General features: G+C 40.4%; 1 protein-coding gene and 1 pseudogene across 5 annotated transcripts in view; both read right to left on the reverse strand.

Annotated features, from left to right (window-relative positions):
* The window catches only part of SCAF11 (SR-related CTD associated factor 11), a 66,198-nt gene extending 59,026 nt beyond the window's left edge, over window positions 1-7,172 (reverse strand). For 2 of the 5 annotated variants that reach the window (XM_057318961.1, XM_057318959.1), the window contains exons 1-2: window positions 6,931-7,172; window positions 1,288-1,447 (exon numbers count right to left, since the gene is read on the reverse strand). The gene's annotated coding sequence lies outside the window, so the exon portion shown is untranslated. The remainder of the gene's footprint in view (window positions 1-1,287; window positions 1,448-6,930) is intronic. The other 3 variants (XM_026502046.4, XM_057318960.1, XM_026502044.4) reach the window with 2 other exon arrangements.
* A 9,599-nt stretch (window positions 7,173-16,771) lies between these two features.
* LOC113257704 (60S ribosomal protein L13a-like) lies at window positions 16,772-17,387 on the reverse strand (annotated as a pseudogene).
* Window positions 17,388-19,939: the final 2,552 nt, after the last annotated feature.

Raw genomic sequence — 19,939 nt, forward strand, 5'->3', positions numbered from 1 at the left:
ATGGGTAGGGGAAATGCCTACTTTATATCAGGCAATAAACTCTGACATGCCTTTGCACATTTAATCCTCAAGATCCCATACTACAGAACATTTTAAAAAATTAAAATACCGCCAATATTGAACACTAGTAATACTGCATTAAGAAGGTTTCAAAATCGCTAAACAGAGTTAACTTAAAAGTACGAAACAAAAAAAAGATTGGAATTAGGGGCTATTACCACTGGACTCAGGTAAGTGTTCCTTAAAAATTAAAATAGGTGATGGCACTGATTATATTAAGTCACCAATAAAAGATGACAATCACTATCTGCAACAACTAGAATGCAAAGCTAGCTCTGACTCCAAAGAACCAATTTTTACCTTACTGTCAAAATTATATTAAAAAGATTCTCCTGAAAGTACATCTGAGAACTCCTGGGTAAAAGGGAAAATGAGGATAAAGATTAGTGTTACCACTAACAGAGATGTCAGAGTCTCAAGAGGATTTAAAAGTTAAGAACATATTTGATCATAATTTTCACTACAAGTTTTGGTGTGACAATCTTTTATAAAAACAAATGAGTATAATCTTTAAGAAAACATGTCTATATGGTGGTATTCTGCCTAGAGGTATTGGAGCCCAAGTTAACGCCAGGTGTCCACATGAAGGTGAGGGAGCCCAGAGTGAGGTACTGGAACTCAAGCAGAATGGTGAGATCCTCAGTATGAGATATCTGAGGGGCCTAGAGTGAGGCCCCAAGCCATCAGAGCCTTAAGAAGAGTAGAAATGTTATGCAACACGGGGGAGGAAGCAATAGTGACAAAAAGAATTTGGCTACATCCTGGTGATTGATCATAAGTAAATACACTAAGGATATTGGGAGTCAGGCTTCCCTTGTAAGAGAAGGGAGTTATAAACTTGGAAAGGGAGAAAATGAAAACAAACACTGGAAAACAAACACTGAAACCAGAAAAATTAGTACGAGCTCATGGTTTTTTTATATACACAGAAATAAAACTAGCACCCAAATCTCGGTTTTCTAAATACATTTCTGCACTAAAAGAAATCCCTCCTTAGAGAAACAACAGTTTCTTCCAGGTCACAGCAGGAAAACTATGTACAAGGTGACCCTAGAACATTTTCTTGTGTCAAACAGTAAAGCGCTCAAAGCAAGTCAAAAGAACACAGAAATGAGCTTGAAGGGGCTTTCATTGGTCAAAGCTGGGACTATTTGAGAATAAATAGCAAATCTGATAAAGAATGGGCTATTTATAAAGTATCAAAATACTTCCCCAAAAAATACTTACTAGTTACTAGGAGAGGGAAAAAAAAACTTTAGTGAAGAAGCTTGGGAGACTTCACCTTAATCAAGTGATCAAAGTGTACATCATCAGAAACGGCACAAAGAGAAATTGTATGCCATCCAATAGGATGCAATGAGAGCACAGCATCATTACTGAGACACTCCTGCAAAAAAAAATGCACAATTTGAATCCAACCATGAGGAAATAACAGGAAATTCTAAACTGAGAGACATTTAACAACAAAACTAACCTACAATTTTTTAAAGTGTCAAGGTCATGCAAATCAAGAAAAGACTGAAGGATTACTCTAGGTTGAAGGAGTGTAAAAGACATTACAATTAAATGCAACACAGAAATCTGAACTGGATCCTCTTGCTAACTAACGAAATTACTGTGGAAACTGGCAAAACCTGAATGAGGTCTGAGAGTTAAATTGTAGTAATATAGCGATGTTACATTCCTGATTTTGATATATTTATGTAAAAGAAAGTCGCTATCCTTATTTGGGGCAATGAGAAAGCAGGTGCAACTTACTCCCAAATGGCTCAGGGTTTGAAAAAACTTCTCTGTACTTGTACTTGGGACTTAAGCAGGATTGTGTCTGCAACCTACTCTCAAATGGTTAATGGAAAAAGGCCTTTGTATCGTACTTGGAACTTTTCTGGAAGTTTAAAATTATTTTAAAAAAAGAAAAAGATTATCTACAATATTCATTTACAGCACCTAAAACTAGCATATAAGTAAAACAGTACTCCTTCCAAATGAAGAATATGTGTTTCCACCTCTTCTTATTATAAGACTCTGCTTTATTATTTATGGGATTCTAAATGACATTTGATCTGTATCCATTCCTCGGTTGCACTGGCCATATTTCAAATGCTCAACAACCACATCAGCTACTGTATTGGTAGCGCAGATACATTTCAATCACCACAGAAAAGTCTACTACCAGACAGCACTGACCTAGAGTTTGAGAGGCCAACTGATACAATGAATAACTAAACGCCCAAGAGTCAGATGGACTTGCGTATATATTCTTAACAAGTGCTCTGACACTTAGCAAGTCTTTTAACTTTAGAGCCTCAGACTCCTTTCTGTAAAATGGATTAATATACCCAACACTGCAAGGCTGCTGAAAAGGTCAAATGAAAATGCATGTAAAATGTCTGAAACAGAGTGGTTGGCACATAGCAAATATTTGACAAACCTTAGGTCTCTTCTGTAATGTGGACAGATAATTTCTTAATCTTTGATCTCAGTTTTCTTACAACTAGTTAAGCAATTACAGGAGCATCAATTTCAAAAGGAGCAGCTTACTAGCTTGCTTATTCAAAAGGCCAATGAGCTCCTTGTTGCTTAATTCAATGAAAAGCTTTTTAGCTCTTGGGGCACCTGGGTTGCTCAGTTGGCTAAGCATCCCAACTCTTGATTTCGGCTCAGGTGGTGATCTGAGGGCAATGAGATCGAGCCCCTTGTTGGGCTCTGTGCTAGGCATGGAGCCTGCTTAAGATTCTCTCTCTTCCTCTCCCCCTCTTCTCCCACGCCTATAAAAAAAGAAAAATCTTAGGACGCCTGGGTGGCTCAGTCGGTTAAGCATCTGCCTTTGGCTCAGATCCTAGGGTCCTGGGATGGAGTCCCGAGTCAGGCTCCCTGCTCAGCGGGGAGCCCGCTTCTCCCTCTCCTCCCCACTTGTGCTGTCGCGCCCACACGCTCTATCTCAAATAAATAAGTAAAACTTAAAAAAAACTTAAAAAAAAACTTAAAGCTTTTACATTACTCAACTCTCATCAACACTTGACCCTCCCCTTGAAATACTCTCTTTCTTAGGCTTCTGTAATACCACATTCAACTCGTACTTATCGGACCTTCACAGGACCTTTGGGAGCTTATATTCCTCCAGCAAACTTTTTTTTATGTGATTCCACCGTGATTCCATTTAGTTATATTTCCTCCCTTAGGCAATTCCACCTGTAGTTTCAACTATCTATATAAATGCCTCCAATTTTCTATTTCTAGCCCACACCTCTCCTCTGAAATTTAGAACCGTATTACCTAATTTCCATCTGAAAGTTCCAGAGGTACTTTAAATGCAATATGACAGAATCAAAAGAACCCTGGTCCTTATGTGGTATCACCATCAACACAGCTGTTTCCCTGAGCTGATGGCTGAAATTTCTATGTCCCTCACTTTCCATCCATCAACAGAAGCCTGGTGATCTCAAATGCCATTCACTTTTGCCCACCTCCACAATTCTCATCCTAATTCAAGCTATCCTCATCTCTTCTGGACTACTACTCCAAGAGTCTTAACTAATTTCCCTATACCCACTCTTGCTGCTTCTCCTTTCAGTACCCACTACGACAATCGTAATTCTGCTTTCTGGAACTACCAAAACTAAGTCTAATTTGTATTCTAAATGACAACATTTTAAAAAGTAAAACAGTTATACCACTTTAACCTTAGTTGCTGTCTATATCCTGATAAATCAGTTTCAAGATCACATTCTATCATACTCTCCTTTGAAAATGTCCCCTGAACTGAATATAAAGCATGAATACAAGTAACTTAGTAGTTTATGCAAAAGAGACTTGCACAGTTTAAAGTTTCAAACCACAATTACTATTTTTAATGTTTTAATGTTTCCTGAATTAACCTGAACGCAGGTTAATCTATTAAATATTAAATATAAGCACCTACTATGTATCAGGCATTGTTCAGGTATTTGGGGACAAAACAATGACCCAAACTGACAAACCCTGTTCTCAAAGAAATTCAGTAAAGTGAAGAAGAAATACAATAAACTTAAAATAGTAATTTATACAGTATATTAGAAAGTGATAAACACTATGGAAAAAATCTGGCTTAAAAAGTGGTAGGAAATGTGAAAGGAAGGTCTGCTATTTTATATAGAGTAGTCAGACAAAATTTCAGTAGCAGAGTAGAAGTTGGTTGAACAGAGTGAGGTAATCAAGTCAGAGAGGAAGAAGAGACTCAAAACACTGAGAGTCTGGTAAACCATAGACTTGGATTTTACTATGACTGAGAAGGGAAGCCATTTGAGAATAGAATGACATGGTTTGACAAATTTCATTAGGATCACTCTGGCAGTTGAGTGTTAAAGACCACATAAGTAAGCAAAGGTCATAGTGAGACTGTTGAGCAAACTATTTTGTAAGTGAGAGATGATGGTATTTTACATTTTATAGTAAGACTTTATGGGCTAAGTACTAGAATTAACAAAGCCACAACTGTAAAAAAAAGACAATGACAATGCAAAATGAGTCTTGGGAATACTAAGAGAATAGCAAGTATTTTAACTCAGTGCTACTACCAGGTAGTACAACTCAGATGCAAAATAAGGTGCAAAGCTACTAATTTGTTCTTTTGGACAAAGGGTATAAGAATTTAGGTTTTAAGCTTCTTTATTTCACTCGGCAAGGTAAGTCAAGACCCAATGTACATCACTAAAAGGCAAGGGTAGATGATGGCAGAACTTGTTAAAGGGAAGTTACAATGAAAATTATTCTAAGGCTGACTTTTTATTACCTCTACATCTGCCACTCTCTTTGGTTAGGTTTTACAACCATCTCTCACTGGTGTACCAAAAAAGTTCAGTATTAAGTCAGTGAGTAGCAAATACTGTAATCTCCTACTATTAAAACATGCTACTGATGGTGAATCAACAACATCAGGCAACCGCACTGTTTCCTCCTATCTGTAACACACAGCTTTTCAGGAAAATTGCCTAAGCACAGGCTAGTGCCCAAAAAATAATGGGGAAGCTGGGTGACCCCTGAAGAGTTTCAATCTTAACTCATGGACCCCACTACCACCTAAAGACATACCAAAAAAAAAAAAAAAATCACTCTTAAAATTTTCTCCATTACACATTTCAGGCAGGCAGCATATTTATGAACAATTTTCTATTTTCCTCTAGTTTTATTCCCCCTTGACATACTGAAGAATGTTTTTAGAGTGTGAGTGCACTAGGAGTAAGCAAACATCCAAATCTTATGCTACCAAAATCTTAAAATGTACTCAAAATCTTTTTTTTTAATGTACTCAAATTCTCAGGCAAAAAGTTCACCATCTGAATGTAAAACTGAATTATTACTAATATACTTTCAAGCACCAAAAAATATTGTAATAAGAAAGTGCAGCTACAGTAAGAATAACTAATTTTAAAAACTCATATTGCATAAACACAATAAAGTATATTCAGATTATCTTTGAGAGTATAAAACAAAAGAAATCCAAAGAATTTCAAAATTCATCTGCCCAACAAATTAAACCAACAAAAATAAAAATCCTACGAACTTTTTACTGCAGCTCTTAACCAACAGCAGAAAAGTGAGACGATTAAGCCAACTGCCAAAGAAACAGGAAAGAGAAAGCAATGGTCTAGAAAGAGACTTCTGATCAAAATTTTAATACAATTACCAATAAAATACAAAAACTACCAGTTATTTAAGAATGTTTTGCCTTCAATATTCTACTGAGGTAAGCAGTCAATTGCTTGAATTAACTTTTAAAATGAAAAAGGCATCTACTAATAACCTTTTTCCTAAATTCAGTGAAAATTTCGAAACTGGGAAAATTTAACATCAGCGTCCATTAGCCAAACATTAAAAACTTTTTGATCAGTTTTGCTTAAATATCTTAGTTCACTGATAGAATGATAAAGATGTTAGTTAGAAGCAACCCAAAATTAATGATAATCGCTCAACTCGTAGACGCTGTATGAAATCCTCTATAGAAATACGTTGGGGGTATTTTACAATCCAGCATTTGAATCTGTGAGTATTTTAATCAACTACTTAAACCAGGCACTTACTTTTAAAACAATTTTTCAAAATATGTGTGGGTAGCAAGACGGCCAGCAATCTCTAATAAGTATCTTTAATAGTTCCAAATTCCTAGGTGTGAGGAAGGGCGACTCATTAAGCTAAGTTTAGATCCGGCCCTTTTGTTGTCAGCCCAGGAAACGCGTTTAAAAATTGGGGGTGGGAAAAGAGTTTGAAATTCAGGACAGGGGGTAAACGCTGATGCCTAGCAGCGCCGGCTCTTCCCTATTCGCGCACTGAGAGGTCACGGAGTAGTAAAGTTTGGTTTCACAAGCGGGCTTGGACACTACTGACAAAAGCAAAGTCTTCTAAGTAAAGGGAACTCGGGGGTCGGGGAGCGCCCGGAAGCCCAGCAAGACACGTTTCCACTGCAGGGAGGGGGTGTATGTGCGCCGACTCGGTCGTGGAGCCTCTTGCCTCACCGCCCCCCCCCCCCAACCGGACCCCGCACCCAGGCGGGGACAGGCTCCGCCGGCAGAAGCGGCGGGAGCCGGGTAGGCCACAAGGAGGAAATGGGACGGGGTGCCGACAGTGAAGCGGCGGCGGCTGGAGCGGGGCCTCCCTCGCGGCGTAACGAGAAGGAAGAGGGGCCCTCCCCGCCGCAGCTTCCCCCGCCTCGAGAGGCAGCTCCAACTTTCCTCCAAGCGCAGGACGCCGTCTGGGCCGCGCGCGATTCCGAAACTTTGTCCGCCCTCCCGTCGCCCCGGACCCGCTCCTCCGCTCCGCGCCAGCCCGTAACAGCCCCCTCTTCGCTCCGAGAAGTGCCGGAGCCCATCGCCCCCCGGGTCGGCCCGTGTTTACCTCAGGCCGAGGTCGAGGCGCTTGCTCCGGCGGCGGCCCCACTGCAGGTCCCTAGGTCCCCGTCACGACGCCAAGTTCCCCAACATGGACTCCTTAGTCCGCTTTGAGTTGTTCCGGGGGTCGCTGAGGCGCCGGCTCTACCCGCCGGGTCGGGAGGTGGCGGCTGAGCAGAGAGCTGACCCGGGCTGCGCTGCTCCGCGCGACTTGCGCCACCGCTGCTCCCCCTCCCCCCCGCCTTGTCTGGCCTCCTCCCTCCCCTCCCCGCGCGTGCCCTCCCCTTTCTCCCCCTCCGCTCCGCTCAGCCGCGCCGCCACATGTCGGCGCGCTACGGTGACGATGACGGCGGCGGCGGCGGCGGCGGCGGCAGAACCCGCCGCACTCTATCTACTCGCTTGTTGGGCCCGGCGCGCACCGCTGCAACGCTCAACCGGACCACTGGGAGGCGCTGGCAAACCAGCCTTAGAGACCTAGGAACGTGGCGGGCGGAGTGACGTTACGCGGCCTGTGAGCGGGAGGGAGAAAGGCGGCGAGTGGCGCGGGCTTCTGGGAAACGTCTTCCGCGCGCTGTCATCCTCCCACCCGGCGGATTTTGCGCAGGCGCCTTGTGTGAGGCGCTCGAGTTGGCGCTGCTCTGGCGGCGGAGAGGACTTAGCCGCGGTGGACAATGAAGGAGGCCCTTGGGCACCTGGACGTGAGGTGGTTTGCGTGGCATTTGCTACCCCGTCTTTATGGTAATCCGATATCGAAGAGTGTTCTTAAGCTGTTTGGCGGTGGATTGAGTTTTCACCCAGCACCACTGCCCACCTGAAGTACACCCTACGGGGAGGTTGAAGTGTCCTTAACTTGGAAGCCCACGTCTTTCTTTCCTCCTGGCAGCATTTAAAAAATGCCTGGGGGAGAGGTTTTCCCTGTGGCACATCGAGCCTACGCATTTCCCCGTGTCTTAATTCCCACAAAATTAAAAAGTTAAACTCGATTATAATTAACTTAGAGGACTTCCACTCTGGTCAGGCAGCGGCGTGATTACTCGATAATTTGTTGGGACCTGCGATGTGGAACATGTGTGCCTTGTTTATTCCCCGTCGGGTCGTTAGATCTTTGGTTTTACCTCAGAAACACCGTCACAGCCTGTTTTTTCAGAGTCACTGACTCTTCAACCTCAGTTTCTCTTCCGGACAATTTCTGCTCGCTCCTGACTGCTCTTCCCGCGCCGGCGTCCACCCCCTCTTCTTCCAGGTGGTCCTTCCAGCCCCCCGCGCACCCCGGGGTGCTGCTAACAGCTCCCGCGGGAGGAAGCTCTGGCCGCGGGCCGCCCCGCCGCCGCGACTTACGCAGGTCTCAGTCTCAGCCCGCCTGGCCGCTCACATCTTTTCCTGCCGTGTGCCCCATCCCCTTTCTGTGCGCGCTGCGCTCCCCTAACCACGCTAAGCCTGGTCCGGAATGACTTTCCTCCCCACCTCCTCGATGCCCCGCCGGCGGGCCACCTCTCTGCCGCCCTCGCCCAGGCTAGGCTGGTTGCCATGTTCCCTGGTCTCCGTACTGTGCGGTCGCTTCTAGGGCTCATCCCGTGCGTCCTGTTTGGTCGGCTCCGTGTCTGCCTCACTCTGTGAGCTCTGGGACAGTGTCTCCCCACTTTAATGACAACGGCTCCTGGCACAGTGCCTGTCACTCAGTGAGAACTTGGTCCGTAATTGCTGGAGGAATATATGAATGGCAGCCGTGTCCCGATTTCAAAGTCTTTAGAGTTTTACAATGTAAAGTTTTTGATAGGAGGTTTGGGGATTTAGATGGGCTTTTATGTGTTTGGAAAATTTGAAGGAATAATGATCTAGAGGAGTTAAAATGGTTTTTTTCTGATGGAAGAACAAAATTTTTATGAACGGCCTTTCCCTGTCACTATCAGAGCAAACAGAATTCCATAAAATAACCAGGTCAACAAGCACGTTGATGAGCCATCCAACAGAATAAGGGTGTAGCTTTGTCACGTATATATACACATCTTCACCCTAAAGAATGCGACCTCCAGGAGTGTAACTTCAGGTGGAGACTAATAGGGAAACATTCTTCTGTGGATATTTTACATGAAAACCTATTTATTTATTTGTTAAGAAAGTATTCCTTATTAAAATTTAATTAAAGGTCAAGTGATAATATCTGCCAATAGAAAACTATAATTGTTTAAAAAGGCAATAACAGTATACCATTTCAGCAAAACTAAACAATATAAATCCTTTTTCCCCCTGGGGCATTTCCCCTTTGTTTTATCATTTTATTTTGTTTTGTTTTCATCATGATAAATGTACTCTTTAATCCCAACCCACCTCCCCTTTGGTAACAATCAGTTCTCTGTAGTTAAGAGTCTGTTTCTTGGTTTGTCTCTTTTATTTTCTCTTTGCTCTTTTGTTTTCTTAAATGCCACATATGAGTGAGATCATATGTTATTTGTCTTTCTCTGATTTATTGCAATTAGTTTTATACTCTCCAGCTCTATTCTTGTTGCAAATGGCAAAATTTCATTCTTTTTATGGCTAAATAATATTCCATTGTATGTATGGACCGTGTTTTCTTGATCCATTTATCTGTTGATGGACACTTGGGTTGCTTCCATAGTTTGACTATTGTAAATAGTGCTGCAATAAACATAGGGGTGCATGTATCCCTTTGAATTAGTGTTTTTATATTTTTGGGGTGAATACCCAAGTAGTGTGATTACTGGATCATAGGATAATTCTATTTTTAATTTTTTGAGGAACCTCTATACTGAACAATATGAGTTTTAGGATATATTTCTTTTCTGGCAAATAATTAATTTTGCACTTTTTTACAGTTGGACTCCCTAGGTATTATGTGAGCGTGTTAAGAGAAAAATGCTTTTAATGCTAATGTACTAGTGGTTTCTACTTTCATATGCAAATAGAAAAGAGGGTGGTGGTTTGTAATAGGCCATCTCTTGCCTCCCCAGGGAAAAGACTGTGTATTTCTGTACCTGCAGCATCTTCCTAGTTATGTTTGCATGTGAGGATTTGTTATTTTCTCTGTGGTTTCAATATTTTTTATTTACAATATAATGAAGAGATACAGAGTTTTAAATAAATGATGAACTATAAAATGCAGGAGTAAAGATTGATATATAACCATCACTGTCAACGTTTAAGATTTGATTATAACCATAAATAACACAAATGATACGCATCATAAAACAACCTTCAACTGAATACCGAATTGGCTTATTGTACTTCACCCAGCACTTAAAATATCAAACATGTCACACAGCAACAGAAACCCATATTGGCATCTTTAAAAAAAAAAAAAAAGAAGGGTAATCAGTGTATTGATTTTGAGAGAGCTTTACCAGAGATAACTGCTATTATGAATTTAACTACTGTAAGTTGAATACAAAATAAAGTTGAAATTAAAAGGTAGAATCACTGTGTAAAGACACTGAATTAAGTTGGAAATATGACTCTCATATGGACTCTCACATGATACCCTTGCAGTTTTGAACAAATTGCCTAATTTTTCTGGTCCTCAGGTTTCATATCCATTACAGTGGAAAATTTTATTTTAAAGATCTCTGTGGCATTTTTATAACAGGAGTGTATGAATTCCAAGAGTGTACAGTTTAAGACTCTTACAAGCAAAATATGACCAAATATATAGCATCTTTGTAAGGAATGAAAAATACATGCCATAGGGAAAAGTTAGTTTATAGGAATTAACAAAACAAAACAATGGTTTATCTCTTGTTTTCACAACTGGGAAGAATTTAAATCAAGATGATACTGATTATTACCTAATCATTTTCTATGTGGAATTAAATTTAGTTCAGCACCAATAAGTTGGTGCCTACTATCTGGGAGGTTGTGTCAGGTGATTATAGATGAATGAACAGTGTCTCAGAGACAGTTTAGTGGATACAGATAAGTACAAAAACAAACTAAGGAAGAATATAAGTGTCATAAAAGGAATAAAAACAAAAACGCTGGTTGGGAAAGGGCATGTCAAACGAGGGAGAGACTACAAAAAGGACCAAGGACAGGGGCGCCTGGGTAGCGAAGTTGTTAAGCGTCTGCCTTCCACTCAGGGCGTGATCCTAGCGTTCTGGGATCGAGCCCCGCATCAGGCTCCTCCGCTGGGAGCCTGCTTCTTCCTCTCCCACTCCCCCTGCTTGTGTTCTGGGATCGAGCCCCGCATCAGGCTCCTCCGCTGGGAGCCTGCTTCTTCCTCTCCCACTCCCCCTGCTTGTGTTCCCTCTCTTGCTGGCTGTCTTTATGTCAAATAAATAAATAAGATCTTTAAAAAAAAAAAAAAAAAAGACCAAGGGCAATTTCGTAGAAGAGCAAATCTGAACAAAATGTAGTCAGGTATTATTCCGTATTAAAAACTAGAGTTTCTCTCAGGTTGATCTCCCATCCCCCAAAGCACCTCTTACCATTTTTTACCACTCCCCTCAAGTCTCAACCTCACAATTACTCCTGCAGAGCCTTCAAACCTAACCTTGCAAAAGATCTCACCATAGTCTTTAACTTTCTTGCCTTCTTTCTCTATACCTGCCAAGTCTGTCTATAACTGTCTATATCCACACACACTTGTTTTCCTCTACCACAGAGGAAGTGCCAGCTCTTCTCTTGCTTAATGCTTATTTAGCTTTCTACTTGTGCTGTAGATCTGTTTATGCCAGACTTTAGGATTTACAGACCGTTAGCATTTCTAACAGTTTAAGAACTGACATAGATAGGTCTGCTAACTTTTTAATCTTGACAAATAATGGTGTACATTTTTGAAGTCCTCCCTCTCTTATCACCCTCAATTCCTTTGAAAAATGCACTTTCAACACTAAAGAACTAAATTTTTATGAACTATGCTGTTTATTTGCATTTCCCTGGGGGAACAGTGAAGCCATCACAGCCCTGGTTCTTTTGAGACTCTACTCTGAAATGGATCCTCTCCATCTCCTCAGGGCCCACGCTATGGGTTAATTTGTCTTCAATATTTTCAATCTCTGCTTTACTGGAGATTGATTTATCTTTCTTCTCTCCAAATCTAAAAATAGTTTATATCTAAGACTACTTCCTCATTTCACTTTCTACTCACTTGTTTAAAAGGTAATAAACATTCATTTTAACAATTCAGACAACACAGAAATTTAACTAAGTATATTTCAGAAACAAATAAGAAAAAGATACTTTTCCTCTCCCCATCCCAATCCTAGATAAAATCAAGGTTAAAAGGTTAATGTTTCTCTCCATAATTTTTCCAATGGTTATAGAAACACATATGAATAGAAATTTTGATTTTTACAAATTATGAATTACACCATATGTATTTTTCTGCAACTTTTTCTTACTGAAGTTTATAATAGATACTCTTATCTAGCTGATTCTTTTAACTAGCTGCATGATATGCTATTAATGTACCATAATTTTTAAGCTGTTCCTTTATTAATACTATAGATTTGTCCAGATTTTGTGCCATTATAAACATTGCTGGAATGAGTATCCTTATACATGTATCTTTTTTAAATTGTGCAGTTTCTTTTTATAGACTCAAATCCTTAAAGTGAGATTATTGAGACAAAAGATATGTGCACAATTTGATAGATACTGCCTGGAGAGGATATATATGGATTTTTTTTTTTTTTTTTTTTTGGTCTTGTTTGTTTTGACACCCAGCATCCATTCTCTCTTTTTCTGGTAACAGCACCTCATTTTCCTTAGATGAATTAGTACTCCTCTATTAAACTGTGGAGTTACAAATGGTATTGACTCCTCCTACATTTGGTCAATGATAGTACAATATCATAGAGGTATAATATTCTATAGTTCAGGGATGGGTACATGACTCAATTCAGGACAATAAGAATTAGATCAAGGACTTTTCTCTGCTAGACTTGTTGCTGTAAGAATGTAAGCGCTCTTCATGAAGAGAGACCGTTACAGAAAATGACTTCCACTCAGAGGAACACAGAACTAAGACTTGGAAAGAAACCAGATTCTAATGATAACATTTAAGTAGATTCCATCTAGATATGTCTAGATTTTCAGTTATGTGACTCTTTAAATAACTTTTGGCGGGGGTGGAGGGATGAGTTGGGTTTTCTGTTACTTGTGACCAAAGATGTCTTGAGTGAGACACTGCCAGATTACCTCTAGAATTATTGCAGTTTACTTTCCAATCAAAAGGTAGAAGAATGTCTATTTCTGTATCTCTTACCAGGACTGAAGCATGAATCTTACATCTTTGTTGGTGTAATGTGAATTAAATGCTATCTCACTATTATTTTAATTAGTGTTTCCCTGACTACTAATAGGGCTGAACTTGTCATATATTTTGAGGTTGTGCATAGCCTTTTTATGTTTTTATATTAAGTTGTTTGTCTTCATCTTTTTCTGATGTTTTTATAGGATCTTTTTTATGTTAGAGCTCTTAACTCTTGGTGTTCCATATATGTAGATACTATTTTCTTCATAATCATCTTTTGACTTTGCTCATGGTGGCTTTTGTCATAAAAGGGATTTAAGTTTTATATTGTCGAACCTGTCCATTCACTCTTAAACCCACAACAATTAGGCTTATGTCATCGCCACTCCACTGAAACTGCTCCTGGAAAAAAATCACCAGTGACCTCATACCGACCAAGTGTAATGAACTCTTTATAGTTCTCAGCAAGCAGTTGTTGTCTTGTATTGACTGCCTATTGTGTACCAGGCTCTGTGCTGGGCACTAGTGGTATAAATAAGATATTGTTCTTGCCCGTAAAGAGTTTACAATTTATTGCAACAGTCTACCAGATGAACATATTTTGATACGTAATTGATGTAATTGATGCTAATGTTGAGTTTGTGTTACGGGCTGAATTGTGTCCCAGCAAAAGTTCATGTGTTTAAATCCTAATCCCCAGCACCTCAGAATGTAATTGTATTGAAGACAAGGTCTTTAAAGAGGTTCTTAAAGTAAGGTCTTTAGGGTAGGCCCTAATCCAATATGACTGGTATCCTTATAACAAGAGGAGGTTACGACATAGACATGTGTGCACACAGAGGGAAAACCAGGCAAAGGCAGGGGAAGATGGCCATCTACAAGCCGAGGAGAAAGGCCTCGGAAGAAATAACGCTGCCAACCTCTTAATCTCAGACTTCTAGCCTCCAGAACTGTGAGGAAATAGATTTCTCTTATTTAAGCGCCCAGTCTGTGGCACTTTGTTATGGCAGCCCTAGCAAATGAATATGGTTTGTCTCCACAACATCCCTTTCATAACTTCCCGTTGTGTAGCATCCATTAGAAGACAAAGATTAAAACGTACCAACAATTCCAGGAATGAACTCTGATTATTTTAAAGCTCTCAAGGTAATCCCATACCTCTTGCCACAGTGAGTGGTTTAGGAAACCCAGACTTTGACCAATTTGTGCCTGTGAACCTTGAATTGCTAGTGACTCTGAGACTTTTCCGTATTCTTTAAATAAAGCTGCTAAAAGCCTGCTCTCTTTCCATTTGGAGGGTGAGCATTGAGAATATAAACCCTGGAATTACTGCAGCTACAGTCATTGTGAACAAACCTGGCTTTAGAATAATGCTGATTCTCTCTAAGGCAGAGCAGAGAAATGGAGCAAAACTGGGTCCTTGACATTATTAAGCCACTGAATCAGATCAGTCTTGATACCTGACCAGTTATGTGAGCCAATAAATCTCCTTTCTTATTTAAGCAACTTTCAGTTTTTAAAAAACTTTCAATACAAAAGGTCTTAACGGTTGTAAGGTACACAGGGAAGGGAATCTATCACAGATTGAAATCCCCCAGTAAATATACTTTGACATGGGGGTTCAGGTGCAGAAGTTTCATTGGAGATTGCTCTTGGAATCCACCTCTGGAATGAGTAAAGGAAGTAAGATTGGACAGAGGAAGAAGTTAAACTATGATACAGTCCAGCAAAGACAGCCTTTTCTACAGAAAGGTCTGAAGACTTTATGCTACCTCAATGACCAATCATTTTGGCTGAACCCAGAGAAGTAAGGAGGCCCTCTTGAGCCAAAAGTAAGTTCTGGAGTAGGATTCAGTTGAAAGCTGAAGCTGAAAGCCTCCAACACTTTTAGCAGTTGGTGGAATGACTTTGGTCCTAGATGGGGAGAGCTCTGCAGTATACCACATTATCTTGACCATTTGCGTATAATATCTACAACCATTTACATATCTATGACCTTTACATATAATAAGTTCTAGAAGCAGCTCTTCCAAAGTTCTGTTGGGTCTCTTCCTGGAGAAATTTACAAGAAGAGGGTTGGTGGGATTAACTACAGCCCTCAAATTTACAAGAAGAGGGTTGGTGGGATTAACTACAGCTGCTTTTTGGGACCATAATTGAAGCTGATCATCTCCTTCCTCTGCTACCCATTCTAGATTTCCCTCACCCTCTGCTTGTCAAAGTAGCTTATGTAGTGCAGTAACCTAGACCTCTTTCCTGAGGAGACTTAGCCCTTTATCACCAGGTCCTTCTCAAGTTGTGGCTGTTGTACTTGTCCATGTACCATCTAAATTGATCAAGAGGAAATCAAGACATCCAAATGGATTACTTGAGTATCAAACATATTCTTTACTGTCTGTATTGTATAACAGCTGTCCTACTGAAGATCGGGGTCAGTTATACTCTCCTGCTGATTTCTGGGAACAAAGACCCTAAAGTGACCTGGAACTTTAGCTGGCAGTAGCTGGGGTTTAATGGGACTCTTCCTGAGGTAGCCAAAACCTCTAACCTCTGGGGGAAAAAAGGTTAAGAATCCCCCAAGTGGATCACTGTTAATCAGTATACAGAAATACTCCTACTTCTACCCTTTAGCTACTGGACCACCATGTATTCTCCCTGTTGGGGACCTCGTACTATATAATGAATATCAGTTTAGAGTTTACCTTGAGTCCTGGAAGATGATGTCCTCCTCACAAGGTATCCTTTGCAAGCTATCACCTAGAATGAATCTTCAACAAATCATTCCAATGCTTTATCAGTCTAGCAGTTTGTCTAGGTGGTGTAGTTTATGAAAAGACAAGAGGATCCCATGGTCATGTGCCCACTGCTATATTAAATCCCTGGTTGTTGGACCAAACACTTTAAATCCTCAGTGGTACTGGTTAAGACCCTACAGGCAGGAGGTCTAACTCAGAATGTATTTATATTCCACTCAAGATAGACTGATACTACTTCCAGGGTATGAAGTACTTGCCACCAAGTAACTGGTAGGTCTTCTAAAGGGATGGTGCCATATTGTGGGCCAACCATTGGTCTCTGCTGCCGGTACGTTGAATATTTGACAGTGGCAGTAGATAGTAGCCTTGTAAGTGGGCATCCATGCTACTGGGCCTATGTATAATCTCCATTCCTGTCCCAATTCTTACCATGTGCTTGTTGGCCCAACGTTGGTGTAGCCAGTGGCAGAGACTGTTGTCTGGGTGACAAGTTATCATTTCTTGTAGTTGTTTGGTGCCTCTTCTGTGATGGATGCTCTCTGTTGGGCATTAACAGGTGAAACAAAGATCACATTTCATATCCACTTTTGTAGATTCAACCTCATGCCTCTTTCCTAGACCTCTTTATCGCCTGTCTTTCTCCCTCCAGACTCTGACCAAGCAAATAAGCCTTTTGCCAGTGCCCATAACTTTCCACTCAAAGTAAACTACCAGATGCACAAGTCAAATCTCTGCTCACTTAGAGGTATTCCCCTCACTTTCAGAGCCACTCTTAAGTGGGTGCCTGTGGCACTTGGACATTGGGACTGCCACATTTAGGTCCCCCACATCCCAGGGTACCAATGGAAGATGGGAAACCAGGCCAAGCATGAGAAATAAAGTCTTTATCGGACCCAAACAAGGAGTCCATGGGTGTTGAGGACCTCTTTGTGCTTATCCGTTGTCTTCTCCACATTCTTCTTGGTCTGTTTCTTCTGCCTCATGAGCTACCACTTCTTCCTATAATGGAACTTGGCCTTCTCCTTTCTCTTCTTCTCTAGGGTGGCCATCATGGCCTTTACTTCCAGGGAACCTTGCAAGCCAGGTGCCCCAGGTATACAAACTTCCAAGTGGCCTTCAGATGCACAACTTGAGGGCAACAAAAACCACCATTCACTTTTTCTTCTCATGAGGTGTGTGTGACAGGAGCAGGAGTGGGATCCCATCAAATACCATGAGGCGGTCCAAAGTGGCTGGGTCTTGCTTGGTCTTGAGCAGCAAAATGTCTTGTACCATTCTGCCAAAAGATGTAGCTAAGGGCCCAGAATAACAGCGGACTGGAAGTGGTAAGGCTTACAGGATGAGTTGGTGTTCATGCATTTGTGTACTGCAACTTGTTTCTGTAGAAATTGCCAGAAACATGGATGCCCTCACAGTGCATGACCACCAACTACCTGCCTGGCAGTACTACTTAGCGATGATACTCACCTGCCAACACAGGAGATGGCCTTGGCTATTCATGTACTGTGACTAGCCCCAACACCATTCTTGGTATCTGCCTGGAAAAGGCCAGGAACTATTCAACAAAAGATATTTAAGACTCCATTGCAGATGACATGACCTCACTCCAGAACCCAAGGGATCTGTGTTGTGATTGTCCCACTGGGACTTGCCATAAACTTTAAAATTTATATAGAGACAATAAAGTTCAAATATACAAGGATCATCATCAAATAATGATGAATCTCATCATTAGAGATAATTCTTGTCATCACCATCCTAGTGAGCATCTCTTTAGACCTTTTTCTCCATATATTTACATAAATAAAACTATCTATGTGATTGTTGTTTTTCAACCTGCTTTTTGATTCAATAATACATCCGTGAATCTAGATATACATCATTCCTTTGTTTGGCTATATCATGAATTATTTAACCAGCATGCTATAGGTAATGAGTTCTTAACTGGATGGTACTGCCCTCTAGAGTATGTTTTGTGTCTAGAGTATTTACATATTGAAGTACATATTATTTTGTTACAAATTGCTTTCCTTTTATTTCTCTTTAATATTACAATTAGGTATATTTTGTTTTAGGTGTCTGTGACTTCCATTTCAGGACTGTAAAGGAAATGTTAACAAAATATTTATTACAAAAAGGGGACTGGGTTGGCTAGGATTGAGAAGCATTGCTTATAGATGGACATAGAGTATTTCTAATTTTCAATATTACAAAGCATGCTGTAATGAACATCTATATGCATTCATCTTTTAGAGTAGGTTTGCTATATTAGAGGGTATGCATGTTTAAAATTTTAACACATTACACCAATTTGCCCATACACCAACAGGGCACGAGAGTGCCAGTTCCCTCATACACTGCTCACCAACAGGAATGTGATCCTGGCATCTATCCTATTGCTCTTCCCATAAAAGCTAGATAAAATTTTCTTAAAACTCATTTTATGCTCTAGGATAAATCTAGAGTCTTCCTCATGATTCTGAAAGTTCCAGGAATTTACTTTATTCCTAGTCCCTTCTGGTTTTAATTTCTGACTTAACTAATTTCTCTTTCTCTTCTGTGTTTTGTTTGTTTTGTTTTGTTTTTAGTAACAGCTATTTTGAGATACATTTCCCACACCATACAATTCGCCCATTTAAAGTGCACAATACACTGGTTTTTGGTATATTCAGTGTTGTGAAAGCATCCTTTCAATCAATGTTTTTCTCTTTTAAAGATTATATTTATTTATTTTAGAGAGAGAGCACATGCTCGATGGAAGAGAGTAGGGAGCAGGTGGGGGGGTAGGGAAGGGCAGAGGGAGAGGCAGAGAGAATCCCAAGCAGACTCTGCACTGAGGATGGAGCCCAGTGTGGGGCTTAATCCCAGGACCCTGAGATCATGACCCAAGCCGAAATCAAGAGTTGATCACTCAACCAATTGAGCCACCCAGGTGCTCTCCTCAAAATCAATGTTTTAAGAAAATTGTTTTCATCACCCCTTCCCCAAATCCGATAGCTACTAGCAGTACTCCTTATTCCCCAGCTCCAATCTTCTAGCCCTAGGCAACCACTAATACACTTTATGTCTCTATGGACTTGCCTATTCTGAAATGGAATCATAAAATATGTGGGCTTTTCTGACTGGCTTTCACTTAGCATAATGTTTTCAAGGTTCATTCATGTTCAAGCATGTAATAGTACTTCTTTTTTTATTGTTTATTTTGTTGAATAATATTCTGTCATATGGATATACCACATTTTATTTATCTATTCATCAACTGATGGGAATTTTTGTTGTATCCACTTTTTGGCTATTATGAATAGCCAAAACTGTAACTTTCTGTGTTTTGATTACAACCATTCCATTGTGTATGAGTTTGTATCTCATCGTGATTTTAATTTGCCTTTCCCTGATAGCTAATGATGTTGGACATCTTTTCACGTGTTAATTTGTCTATATCCTTGGAGAAGTGTCCATTCAAATCATTTACCCATTTTTTTAAAGTAGGCTCCACACCCAGCATGGAGCCCAATGCAGGGCTTGGACTCAGGACACTGAAATTGAGACCTGAGCTGAGATCAAGAGTTGGACACTTAATTGACTGAGCCACCCAGGCACATCTCATTTGCCCATTTTTAATTGGGCTATTTTTCTTTTTATTATTGAGCTGTAAATTCTTTATATATTCTAAATACAAGTCTTTTATCATATATTTGCTTTGTAAGTATTTTTCCCAGTCTATGGATTATCTTCACTTTCTTGATGGTGTTCTTTGAAGAACAAATTTTTAAATTTTGATTATGTCCAGTTGATCTATTTTTGTTGTTGCTTGTGATTTGGTGTCATATCTAATAAACAGTTGCCCATTCCAACATCATCAAGATATATGTCTATATTTTCCTGTAAGGGTGTAATTGCTTAAGCTCATACCATTTAGGCCTTTAATCCATTAATTTTTGTATGTGTATATGCATAAATTTTGTGTATGTGCAACTTCAGTCTTTTGCATGTGGATATCCAGTTGTCCCAACATCATTTGCTGAAAAGACGTCCTTTCTTCATTAAAATGT

Source organism: Ursus arctos, unplaced genomic scaffold (genome assembly GCF_023065955.2).
Source record: "Ursus arctos isolate Adak ecotype North America unplaced genomic scaffold, UrsArc2.0 scaffold_26, whole genome shotgun sequence".
NCBI classification, from domain to species: domain Eukaryota; kingdom Metazoa; phylum Chordata; class Mammalia; order Carnivora; family Ursidae; genus Ursus; species Ursus arctos.